Source organism: Monodelphis domestica, chromosome 2, assembly GCF_027887165.1.
Source record: "Monodelphis domestica isolate mMonDom1 chromosome 2, mMonDom1.pri, whole genome shotgun sequence".
NCBI lineage: Eukaryota > Metazoa > Chordata > Mammalia > Didelphimorphia > Didelphidae > Monodelphis > Monodelphis domestica.
The window spans coordinates 146,608,563-146,622,141 of record NC_077228.1 but is presented as its reverse complement, the minus strand read 5'-3'; the positions used below and the strand labels follow the sequence as shown (position 1 = coordinate 146,622,141).

Genomic DNA, 13,579 nt, shown 5'->3' with positions numbered 1-13,579 from the left:
ATTCTGATAAGTCGCATTTATAGAATTCTGCCTTTAGTTAGAACTGTATATGGAATTACGTTGTAAAAGGGCTATTTCCATTTTTTGGACAATACAGGCAAAACCACATGCAATCTAATAAATTTATGTGGGAGTTCATTTAGAATGCAGTCACCTTCCCTCTCCCCTAGGTCAGGAAGCCTACTGAGATGCTACCACAGAATGATGTCTCTGTTCTTCACCTGCAGGTAGACAAGGGAAATAGCCAGATATAGAACTGTGAATATCTTCTTCCTATCTATCCAAGAGAAGGTGAAATGACAAGCAATGAGATAGGAAAAGGAAAGGGAATGACATTTACGTATTGCCTATTATGTAAACTCTTTGAGAAGGCACAGGCATTATGTTGTGCTAAGTGCTTTTTAATCATTAAGTGGAGGACCTGCAGAAGGGGAGTGAGATCAGTGGGCCGGGGCACATGGGGTAGGCATGGCACTTAGTCTGGGGGTGGGAGAGGCGGACCAGGTACTCCATCTCTAAAAGGTTTGCCATCACAGCTGTATCCCTCACCTGAAGAGATGCCAGGTGTAAACCTTAAAATTTCTTAGACTTATGTATGTTGGAAATTTCCCCCATTGGGAAATTTCATACTTGAAAAAATTTCCTACTGATAGTAAGAACTCTATTGGAATATGAAACTCCTTGGTATGGGAGGATCCTTCTCCTCCCTACTTAAGACTACTTTAGGACAGAAACCTTTTGCTAAACAATGGAAAGGGCTTTGACCTATGCTTAAGAATAGAACAGGAAGTTCTTTGAGTCATGATTGATTTTAGAATTGATACAATAGAGATACTTGGAATTACAGAACCAGGTCTTGGAAACTACAATCTCCACCCTACTCAGAGTAACAGGATTTAGGAAGGGCTGCAGCAAAGATCAAGATTTAATTATTTGAGAATATGACCTTCAACAGACATGAGCAAAGGGGACAGACCTCTGGGTGGTCCTGGGTTAAGCTAGAGCCACCATTGGCACAGGGGAGACATCGACAGTGATTGGTAGATGTGAGAACTGAGGGGAGGGAACTTAGATGGTTTCCTTAAAGATAGCAGGGTCTGAGGCCTGGGAGGGAGGTTTTTTGCTCTGAAGGAGGTCTGGGAGGAGGCTTGCTCTGAAGGAGGTCTGAGAAGTTGCTTGCTCTGAAGAAGGACTGAGGAGGTTGCTCTGAAGGAGAACTGAGGAGGTTGCTCTGAAGGAGGACTGAGGAGGTTGCTCTGAAGGAGGACTGAGGAGGTTTGCTTGGAAGGAGGGCTGAGAGGAGAGAGGTCCTGGAGGGAGAGCTCCTGGAGAGGTCTTGAAGGAGGCTGTGGAAGGAGAACTCAGGAGGAGTCAGGAGGAGAATTCTCTGGAAACATTGCTTGAAGGGAGGCTCTCTTGAAGGTGGAGCCTGAGGTTGGCATGAGAAGCCTTACCTAGAGAGATCTTGGGTGAGTGATAAAACCAACTGACTGATTTATCTCTTAGGACTGAGGTCTAGGCCTTATTGGCTTGAGGCCCTTCATTCTTATTCCTTTCTTACTTTCTCTCTTTTTCTATTGATTAATCAGTGTATTATAAATTAAATTTCTCTACAAAACCCAGTTGGCTTGGGCATATTCATAAATTGGGAATATATTCCCTGGCGACCATCTTATATTTATATAAAACCAAGACACAGTAGAAAACATATTTCAGCGGTCATAATTGTTATATATTTCCCTTGCTCCCAAACATTTTAATTATCACAGTTTATGGCTCCCACTCTCTTATCTACAACTATTTAATGCTCAAAACTATTTAAATCTAACACAGGTGAGGAGCAAGGAATGAATGTATACATCTATTATGTACCAGGCACTGAGTTAAATAATTGGGATACAAATACAATAAATGAAAAAGTCCTTAATCTCAAGAAAATTATTTTCTCATTAATGTAATTGTAAGCCAGTTGTCAAATGTCAAGAAATAATGTAACAAATCATGGCATATGATTGTGCTGGAATACTACTGCACTATAAGAAATAAAAAGCAGGTTTATTTTGAAAAAAAAAACATGAAAAGATCTACATGAAATGGTGAAGAATAAAATGAGCAGAGCCAAGAGAACATTACACATACCAAAAGAAACATTGTTTGAAAAATGACTTGGATATGTCCACCTCCAAAGAAAGAACTGATAAATAGAAAATAAGAAAGTTTATATATGTATATATATGTATATATATATATTCCTTTCTCCTGTTTCTCTACATACATATATACATAAACTGTATATATATCCATATTCATACATATAGATATGCATACATATATACATGTTGTATATATATGTATATATATATATATATTTTTTTTTTCCAAATGATGCCTTCTCTAATGGGGGAACAGAGGAAGAGAGAAAGATTTAGCTAGGTACTTTAATGTAACAAACAAATAAATGGTTTAAATTAAGAAAAGAAAGAATATGAGTTCAGATTTAATCTAAATGGCATAGGCTAAAATTTATATGAGAGTCATGGCATAATCTATGCATTAATGAATCATAAGAAATCTGAACAAGACATCAGACAATGGGGTGGTAGTAGTCTCTCGGTAACCGAGGATGACGATTGTCTTTGTGCGTTTTTGTGCACAAAGACACTTGTGCATGAAGATTTAAGTGGAAAAGTCATTGCACAGAGACAATCCCACTCTCTCGGCGTTGCAAGCCTGGGTCCATTGGCACGAAAAGCCATTACACCTGGAGACTTCCTCAGCTGCATTGGATGACCGTGTTGTCTTTTGTGCTCCAACACGCCCTAAGCACTCCACAGTGCCTTGCTGCATCACCATCTCAGCCATTGAACCTTCTTGTTGGTTTCTTCCGTCTGTTTAGCCAAAGCAGTCTTCACATGCTGGGTGAGCAAGGCCCTGGTTCACCAGGGGTCGATGACCTGATGGCTACCCTCACAAGGTTTAGCCAGCCTATCGAAGCCATTGCCCAGGGTGTGGCCGCTGCCACATGCTAGCAGCTACTGGGAGCCACAAGTGAGAGCTGGGTGTCAGGTGAGGGTCAGAGGCTGGAGAGCTGCCCTAGGAGGGCACGACAAGCCCTCTACACCAAAGATATTACTCCTCCCTGAGCACCCCATACACCCCAGACAATGGGGTAAAAATGGCTAAATAGGACATGAGTATTACAAATGAAGTTTTGAAATGTGCCCAGAATTTAGGTTGTCTGTCTAAGGCAGCTGTTCTCAACCTCTCAATTTGTAGCAATGAGAAATACATAATGCATATCAGGTATTTACATTCTGAATCATAACTGTAGCAAAATTACAGTTTTGAAGTAGCCACCAAAATAATTTTTTGGTTTGGGGTCACTGCAACATGAGGAACTGTATTGCGGGGTTAAGGCATTAGAAAGGTTGAGAGCCACTGGGGAGATGGAGGTCCAAAATGGAGTTGTGAATTATAGTCGGAGGGAAGGGAAACTAGTGTCAGTGAATTTGGGTGGCAGGTAATTGTGATCCAGTTACAAATGACAACTCAAGGTACTGACAGATTTTGAAGATGTGATTGCAGAACCAATAGTTAACAATGAGGTGCAGGGGCAGGAAAACACAGTCACTCAGAGACTAGGTCTTTGCCAAGTTTCCTAGTTACTGGCAAAACAGAGTTGAAGATAACATTATTTAATAATTTCTAGAGAAAATCAGGGCATTAAGATTAGAGCTAAACCAGTGAACATCTATAGTTATACCTATATCTATTGTCTAGGGCAGCAGTGATGGCAAACCTTTTAGAGATGGAGTACCTGATCTGCCTCCCCCACTCCCAGATCAAGTGCCATGCCTACTTCATGTGCCCCAGCCCACTGACCTCACTCCCCTTCTGCAGGTCCTCCACTTACTCCAAATAGGGGAGAGAGGGAGCTCTCCCATTGAGCTGCTAGGCAGAAGGGTAGGTGATGAGAGGCCTATGTGGAGAGGGAGAAGAGAGTGTCCCTCAGCACTCTGCTCTCCTCCAGCTATGCCATACTGTGAGCTATGCTCCCCTCAAATTTAGCCCCTCTCCAATCCCACCACAGGAATCATCTTCACCAGAGACTCAACAGGCTGCCTTCTATTCCTCAGCCTCATGCAGCATGTGAGCCACCCCTCCAGTGCCTTACCCAGACAGGGGAGGGAGGAGGTGCTCCCACTGGGCTTCTGGGCAGAGGGTCAGAGAAGTAAAGTATCCTCAGGCTCATGGAGAGGGCAACAGCAATAGCTCCACCCTGAGTCTCTCTGGTTTTCTAGTAATAAACTCTGGCTGGTGACTACAGGTGGGCCCATAGAGAGGGCTCTGTGTGCCCTTTTTGGCATATGTGCTATAGGTTTCCAATCATGGGTATAGGGAATAGAATTGGTCAATAATTAATCAATAAGCATTAACATAAGCATATATGCTTAAACATATACCATGTTCCTAATTAAACTGTTCTTAAGCTTAGGGATATGAAGATTCAATTAAATTAGTCTCTACTCTCAACTAACTTAAATTATAATAGGGAAAATGTACATATATAGTCCATAATTCATAGACATAGAACTAGAAGAGACTGGAGAGGCTATCTAGTTCAAACCCTCATCTCCCTCTATCTCTTCCACTCTTTTCAGAGGTGTTCTTTCAGGTAATTTCTATCTAGTTTCTAGTTTTTCATGGATGCTATCAGTTGAACCAAAAAGAAAGGAAGAATTTACCTTCTGCTTACCTCTTTTGCCTAACAGTAGGAAAAAAAAAGGAACTATTTTAAAGCTACATTTGTAAGGAGAAGAATATAGTGATAAACCCATTCCTTGAGGCAGATAACAATTTTAAGGTAATGGAGAGAATGCATTTTCTCCATTGCAAAGAACAATCTGCAAACTACAAAGGGAGAAGGAAATAATGCCCTAGAAACCTGGAAATCTCTACCACCTGGAGGAGTTAGAAGTTTCTATTAGTGACACTTGTTAACTCACCATATCAAAAAAAAAAGAAGCACTGAGTTCCCAAATGCATGAATATTAGCAATTATAAGAAGTTAAATTAAAAAAAAAAGATAAACTGCTAAAAAACAAAACAAAACCCTGAGGTAATTCTTACAGAGAACAAAGCAAAAGACCTAGAATAGTTCTTAGATCTTGGAGCCTGAATCCATCCCTTAGACCTTCATTTCCAGTTCCTATTCCCACTTCCCACACAGTCTTATGATCCCCATCATTATTGCACTCTTAGGCAATTTCTTAAAAGAAATTAATTCCATGGTAACCTTCTGGGGGTAGATGGGGTTGGTCCTTGATAACAGAGAATGCAAGGGCCTATTTGCCATATTAATTCCCACTTGCTGGATCTTTTCTCCAGTGTTCTCTCTTAGCTGTAGCAATATCAGTCAGGAATATTTAAACAATAGAAGAGTAATCAGTATAATCATCTAAATAACAAAAACAATAAAAAGATTACTTAATATATGGGGAAATCTTTAATAAAACATAAAGCTAATTTATGTAAAAAAACTAAAAAAAGACATGTAAGGAAATTTATTTAATAGGTTCAAAAACATTTATTTCAATTCAAAGTTTTGTACTGTATGCAACACAGAAAGACAAAAACTTTACCTGTTCAGATAAAGCAAAAGAAATTCACTATAATTTGTCAGAATTCTAGAAATACTAGCTATAATAATAAGACAAGAAAACAAAATTAAAACAAAATGAGACAGAACAAAGCACTGAAGTGTTTTGAACTAGCAGTGACAGTCCATAACTATTTTCTCTATTACTAATGCATTCCTTACAGTCCAAATACCTAAGATCTTGTGGTTTTAAACATATACATATTAATTTAATATTAATAACATATTTTCACTTTGATTTTTAAAAATATGACACTTTTTTCCTATCTATATTTAACAGTTACTTTCATCTTTCTCTTGGTCTTTTCTCATTCATAAGGAGTGAAAGTCCATTTTATAAGGTATTTGCTGGTGCTCTAATAGCATCTTTCAGGTCTTTATCAATCAATCCAGCTTTCACTCAGATAGGAGTTAGGAAATATACTATTTCTTTAGTCCTAATATATATTTTAGCATTTGAAGTGGGAAATTTTGAGTTCAGAGTTTCTGACTATATTCTGATTATATTTTATGTATTTTTTATTCTGTTTCATTTTTTGTTTTTAATTTTTTTTCTCCAAATTATGTTGGTACAATTTTCAATAATCATTTTCTGACTTTTTTAGTCATTTTCTTCCCCCTCCTTCCCACCCCTCATCCTTCCTCAAGACAGTAGATAATATGATGTAGGTTGTACATGTGTTATTATACAATTCATATTTCAATGTTCAGCATGTTGTGACTAGTTTATATTCTTTTTAATTGCAGTATGCAATCCATATATATAATACCTATATATTCATATGCATATAGGTATATAAATTATCATTGTACAGATTAAAAAAACACATCCCAAAGATACTATTCAATATAATAATAAGATCACAGTGCCGCATACTGGAAGGGACCATAGAGATATTTAGTTTCAACTTCTCATTTTATAGATGTTTTCCTGTTTCTAGAACAATTACCATGGTGATATTGATTTAATCCTGTTTCTAAAAGACAGAATGATTAAGCAACCTATTCAAGGGCACAGTAATGGATGCAAGATAGAAACCCACATATTCAAACCAATTTATTGTCCATGCTTCTTTGACAAAAGTTTAACCACAATGTGCCTAGCTGAAACCATCAGTCTTATCAGTTTGATAAAAGACTAGGTATAAAACAGAGACTAGTTTTCATAAACATCTGTTAAACTTTGTTCTTAAGATTCTGGTTTCTACATATATTAACAAAGGGTAGAGGACTTCTCTTCAACCCTCAACTATATTTTGTGAATTGCTGAGTAAAACAACTGCAAACTTAAATCAATCAGATAAGTACCATCTTAATCACTTAGAATTTCATATCTCTCTACCAGATAGATCTGTTATCATGCCTCTTTATTTAGTTCTATTATGGATATTTTTCAGTTTTATTCTTCATGATGGAGCTCCTAGTGGAAGAGTTTTAGCCACCCTTTGCCTGTAATAGGAGGAAAGGAAGAAAGAAAGAAAAGAAAGAGAAAGAAAGAAAGAAGAAAGAAAGAAAGAGAGAGAGCGAGAATGAATGAAAGAAAGAGAGAATGAATGAAAGAAACTAGAAAGCTTTTTAAGTAGCATCCTGATGCCAGAATCACTGACAGTATTATCTTTGCACATTAACATTCATGGAGAAATCAAAATACAGAAAAATGTCAGCAGTAGAGCAGCTCCTGTCTGTGAGGAAATAACAATTTGAAGAGTGTTGTCATTTTTGAATAAATAAAATAGTTTCTAAACCTCTGAATTAACCTTCTGTCACTATGTAGAAACCCAGAGAACGACAGTGTTATACAGTGAGAAAAGGCAAATAAATGGGAGAGAAATGATCAAATGAATTGAGGATCTCGCTTAAAAACATACAAAAAAATTGGGAACCTATTTATTTTTCTCTGGAAAATAAAAATGATAGGCACTTTTCCTCCCCATGGACTTTTTGGATAGATATAATCTGATGTATTAACCTGGGTGTCAGGAGATAATTTAATGGTACACATGAAATATTATAAAATGTATGGTCTGGAAGAGAGTTTGTATATCACCTATTCCAGTCATCATATTAAAAGGTGAAATGCCTTTTTCAAAATCCCAAAAGTGATTATTAGAAAATAGACCAAAACAAAGACCTCATCTTTACCAGTCCAATGCCTTTTTCACAAAAAAAAAAAAAACTTACTACTTACAGAGCATTATTAAAAATACAAATCGGTTTTTGGTGCTTTCCCATATCCTTTTTCAAAACTATTCTCCTCCTTCTTTTTCCTCTTCTTCAGTAGACCCCCTTAGCAAGTTGTTTTTGGTCCAAAAATTCCTCCCACTTCAGTAATGTTGTCTTGGACTGTCTTCCTCCCAAATGTCCATACTATAAAATTACTTGTTTTTCTTCCTCCCACTATCAGTTGAATTCTTCCCTCATCCCCTTTATATAAATATGTTGTCTTTTCTCTAGCTATCCTTTATTTTGCTTTTCTCCAGTGACAATTCTGGCTCCTGACTGATTACTTTCATATCTATAATGGAAAAAAGTGGTATGAACTCTCTAGCATATTGGGTTGACCATGCATGTAAGATTTATGGGAGAATATGGACATGCAATATAGAGGATAAGAAGACATATGTCTATTTTAATTGATACTACTAGAGGACATATTCATGTTAATAAGATCTGAAGTATCTTCTTTTCCTGAACCTAAAGTAAAAATCTTTTTAAATATCTGACTGACAATGAAGAAGCACAATGATCAAATTAATAAGTAAAGAAACTTATATTAAGGTCTGGGGCAGCCAGGTGGCACAGTGGATAGAGCACTGGGCTTAGAATAAGGAAAAAATTTATGTGAGTTCAAGTTCAGCTTCAGAAACTTCTGGGCATGTAACATAACTTTGTTTGTCTCATTTCCTCATCTATACGATAAGGAGGAAAAGAAAATGGCAAACTACTCCAGTATCCTTACCAAGAAAGTCTCAAAATGTGGTCTCAAATAGTCAGAGACAAGTAAAACTACTAAAGAACAACAAAAACTAAAGTCTGAAGGGTTTCCTTACTTATTTGGAGCAAAGTAAATGAAGTAGAGGGTTAACTCTCCCAAAGGCTAGTGATATTTTTTTAAGGGAAAACAATTAGCCTAATCTCAAATTGGTGGCAGAGTATCTGTGAATTATATAGTAGAATTGCCAGGTGAAAATTCATAGGATCATAGATTTAGAATTTGATGGGATGTCAAAGATCCTTGAGTTCAAACTCCTTATTTTAGTGATGAAGAAAAGGAGGCCTTAAAAGGTAAAAGGCTTTGCCCAGTCACATGGTAGTTTTCTGAGGTAGGATTTGAAGTTAAATCATTGTGACTACAAGTTCTGTTCTCAGAAAAAAAATGTCTTCTAATAACATATAGCTAGGTAGGAACACTGCTGTATAATTTATATAGGCCAAATTAGCCATGGTCTTAGAAATTTATTTTACCATATTGGCAAAATATATCAAATATATCAAAGGTTACATCTTAATAACCAAATCTTCTTATTTTGTTTGTGACAGTGTAGTTTTCCTTACACATTGAATGATAAAACCAGACCTAATTTTAAAAAAGGGAGCCAGTCAGATAATTTCCAGTTCAGACATTATAAAAATTCAAAAATAGAATCAAATTCAACATAGAATTTAATAGTTCTATTGCTCACAAACATTGAAACTGAATCTATGAAAGTGACATGTTGAATACAGCTTTGATCTGCTCTTTAAGGGTGTTTACAAAGTCACTCTTAAGGTGGTAATTCCCATTAGTCTTGGTATTTGTCTTACTTCTTGTCTATTATAAACTCAGATTACATTAAGAAGTACATCATCCTATAATGATCTGAGCAAGACATTCATAAGATTTTAACTTGCTAAAGAAATAGGCTATATTTTTTTTTCACCAATGCCCTTTCCAACTCTGATATTTGGAAGCCAACCAGGAAAATGTTTCTTACAGTATGGCACTGCTTATTCCAAAAGATATTTCCTTTCCTTTCCTTTCTTTTTTGTTTCCTCTTCTTTCTTTCTCTCCTTCCTTCCTTCCTTCCACCCTCCTTCTCTCCTCTCCTCTTCCTCTGTCTTCCTGTATCCATCTCTGTTTCTTACCTTTCTTTCTCTTGCAGATTAAACTATTAAAGATTTGATGAGTTCCTTTTCTACTGAGATCTGGACCAAAGACAACTAAGTAGGAAATCTTTCAATACAATTAAGTAAGGGGGAGAGTGGAGTGAAAGGAGGAAAAAAGGAGGTAATAGAAAGAAAAACTGGGAGAGGTAGTTTACAGAGAAATGAGACATAGAAAAGCCAAAGAAAGCAAAGAGCAAGTGATGAAAAAAGAAAAGGTAAAAGGAGAACTAAGGGAATAGTAACCTGGAGAAGGAAGGAATGAAGGAAATAAGGATTTATTAAGTGCCTACTCTATACCCTGAATTGTACTAATTGTTTTATAAATATCTCATTTTATTCCCAGAACAACCTTGTGGATATTTTACATTTAATAATATATTTTAGTTGAGGAAACTGAGGCAGAGACAAGATAAACTCCCCAGAGCCATATACCTAGTAAGAATTTGAGGCAGGATTAGATATCAGATCTACCTAACACCAGGCACAGCACTCAATATGACACTTAAATGCCTACAAAAAGAGCAGAAGAGGAGAAATGGAAATATGAGAGGAGGTTGAATAGGAAATAAAAAGGCAGGAAAACAGAGGAAGGAGAGAAGAGGATGGAATTGGGGATGAATTTGAAAAATGAAAAATGAAAAAATCTGAGAATTCAGATGGTTTCCTTAAAAAATATGACTAAAATCTAAAGCATGAGTTCATTTTCCCCCAGTGATTTATTGACAATATGTTGAGTTTCTAAGTCACCTTAATTAGTCTTATCAAAGCCAATAATGTTTTAGCCAAATAAAAAGTATTTTAAAATGAGCTATATTTTTCATTGGTACCATTACTTTTTAGCCATTTCATTACTTATGATCTCTATAAATGAAAGATTACAACTATGCAGGTTCAGAATAAGAATTTGTTGGCATGATGGAATTTAGGGGAAGATTCAGTTTGAGTGATAAATTGAATATGAAATCAGAAAAAGTATAAGTAGGAAATAATCATTTATCATAAGAAGAACTGACATTTCTGGTTAAGTGTTTGCTGTATGTAGGGGATAGTACTGTGTGTACTGTGTGATAGTAGTGCTAAAGATACAAAGAACAAAAACAAAACAGTCTCTGATCTCAAGGAACTTGCATGGGGAAATAAATCATGTTAATGGTTAAATAACCAAGTAAAATTTTTTAAACCCTTACATTCCATCTTAGAATCAATACTGTGTATTGGTTCTAAGGCAGAAGAGCAGTAAGGGCTAGGCATTGGGGGTTAAGTGACTTTTCCAGGTTCACACAGCTAGGAAGTGTCTAAAGCCAGATTTGAACCGAGGACCTCCAGTATGTATTTCTGGCTCTCAATCCACTGAGCCACCTACCTGAGTCACAAATATAATTTTGAGATAGAGAATGTTGTTAATAATGAGTGAGGAAAATGAAAGTAGAAAAAGAAAGGTAAATCTTACACTATTTTTGAAATGTTAAGGATTCTAGAAGGAGGAAGGGAGATTAGAGTATATTATATACTTGGAAGATTATTTGAACGAAGGCATAAAGATGAAACATGGAACAGAAAACAGGTCATGCTAACTGTATCAGAGAGAACATGAAAGTAATTTGAAATAAAATTGGAAAGGTAGGTAGGAGGTCAGATTATGGAGGTCTTTAAATGCCATGCTGAGTATTTTATATTTTCTTAAAATCAATAGGAAACAATTGAAAAAATTTTGAGTAGGGGATGACATAATTGGATTTGTACATTAGGAATGTCAATTTGACAGCTCTTTGAAGGTTGAATGGAGATTGAAATGAAAAAAAATGAAGAATGAAATGGAAAGATAAAAGGTCATCATTGAAGTCAGAAGAAAAAGATCAAAATTATAAAGCTATTGTAAATAGTACATTGGAGTAATGATGAACCTGAACAAGGGTAGAAGTTATAGAACTGTAGACAGGAACTGATATTATAGAAGTAAAATTAATAAAACTTGGTAACTAACTGAGAAAACATGTGAAGAATAAAGGAAACAAAAAGGTCTGAAATAAGAAAGTGAAATTGGAATGGTGGGTAGAGCCATCAATAGAAAGATGGAAGTTTGAATGACAGATTTTGGCTGAAATATGATGTCCAATTTAAACACATTCATTTTGAGAGACCTGTGGGATATCCAGGTAGAGATGTCTAGCAAATAGAGCTGGCAATAAAAGTCTGAGCTCAGGAAAGAGACTGGGAATAAATTTGGAAGACATATGTACATAGATGCTCATTGGATTGTTGGATATGTGATAGAGCTAATGAAGAAGATATCACGTAGCTGATGATATTCTTAAATGAGAGACTGTCAATAGGGAGAAAATAAAAGGGCATGGAACAGAACTTTAATGATAAGGATACTTAACATAGGAGGATGAAAGTCAATACCAACTGAGAAAGGATATTAAAGGCCATTTGATTTATTAAGAGATCATTGGAACTTGAAACAAAAAGAAAGACAGAATTAAAATAAGAGCCTGGAGCAGAATCTATGATACTTTAGATGAGTTTAAAAAAAAAAGCAATGAAGTGATACCAAAATTTTTATAGCAAATTTCTCTTATAGAGGCCTCATTTCTCAAATATGATGAGAGCTGAGTCAAATTTATAAAATAAGAGCTATTCTCCAGTTGATAAATGATCAAAGGATATCAACAGTGTTCAGAAGAAATTAAAGCTCTTTCCAGTCATGAGAAAAAAAATGCTCTAAATCACTGTTGAGTAGAAAAATTGAAATTAAAATAACTCTGAAGTAACACATTATATCTATAACATTGTTCAGTATGGCAGAAAAGGAAAATGACAAATGTTAGAGGGACTGTGGAAAAAATAGATACACTAATGTACTATTGCTGGAAATGTGAAATGCTCGAACTATGTCAGAGAACTCAATTTGGAACTATGACCAAAGGCTTAGAAAACAGTTCATACTCTTTGGACAGAAATACCACTACTAGGTCTATATTCCAAAGAAATCAAAAAAAAAGAAGGAAAAGGTCCTAAATGTCCAAAAATATTTAGAGCAGCACTTTTTTGGTGGCAAGGAATTGTAAATTGAGGGTTGCTCAACAATTGGGGAAAGGTTGAAGAAATAGTGGTATATGATTGTGATGGAACACAATTGTGCTATAAAAAATAATGAACTGGATGGATTCAGAAAACCCTGAGAAGACCTGTATGAACTAATGAGAAGTAAAGTGACCACAAGCAGAACATTGTACATGGTATTGATATTGAAAGACTGAGCTACTCTAAGTAGATACACAATGATACAAAATAATTCTGAAGATCTCATTATGAAAAATGCTCTGCACCTTCAGAAAGAGAACTGATGAATGGTAAAGTTGTCTCACTTTGTTTCATTTTTGTTTGTTATTTGTTTGCAATATGGCTAATATGGAAATTTGTTTTTCATGATTTTGAATGTGTAATTGATATGCTGCTTATTTCTCAGTGAGTGGGGTAGGATGAAGATAGAAATTTGGAGCTCAAACTTTAAAAATATTAAAAATAAATATTTCTTAAAGGGAGCTCACTGTAGACAATTTAAAGAAAATTATCTTAGCCAAATGGTGGAATCAGAAATCAGATTGAGCACTTGAGAAGTGAGTGTAAAGGTATGAAACATAAGCTATTAGTTTAAACATTAAAAAAAGAATAAGGCTATTAGACAAATAAGAAATGTAGGTTGAGGGAATGGTGGGGTAAAGTGACTATTTTTTTAAATAGGGAAATATTTGAGATATCTGCAGATAG

At 35.7% G+C, this 13,579-nt stretch overlaps 1 protein-coding gene across 4 annotated transcripts in view; it reads right to left on the bottom strand.

The window, feature by feature from the left end:
* Positions 1-13,579, bottom strand: part of RGS7 (regulator of G protein signaling 7) — a 742,720-nt gene that overhangs the window by 136,646 nt on the left and 592,495 nt on the right. The gene's annotated exons all lie outside the window — the stretch shown is intronic.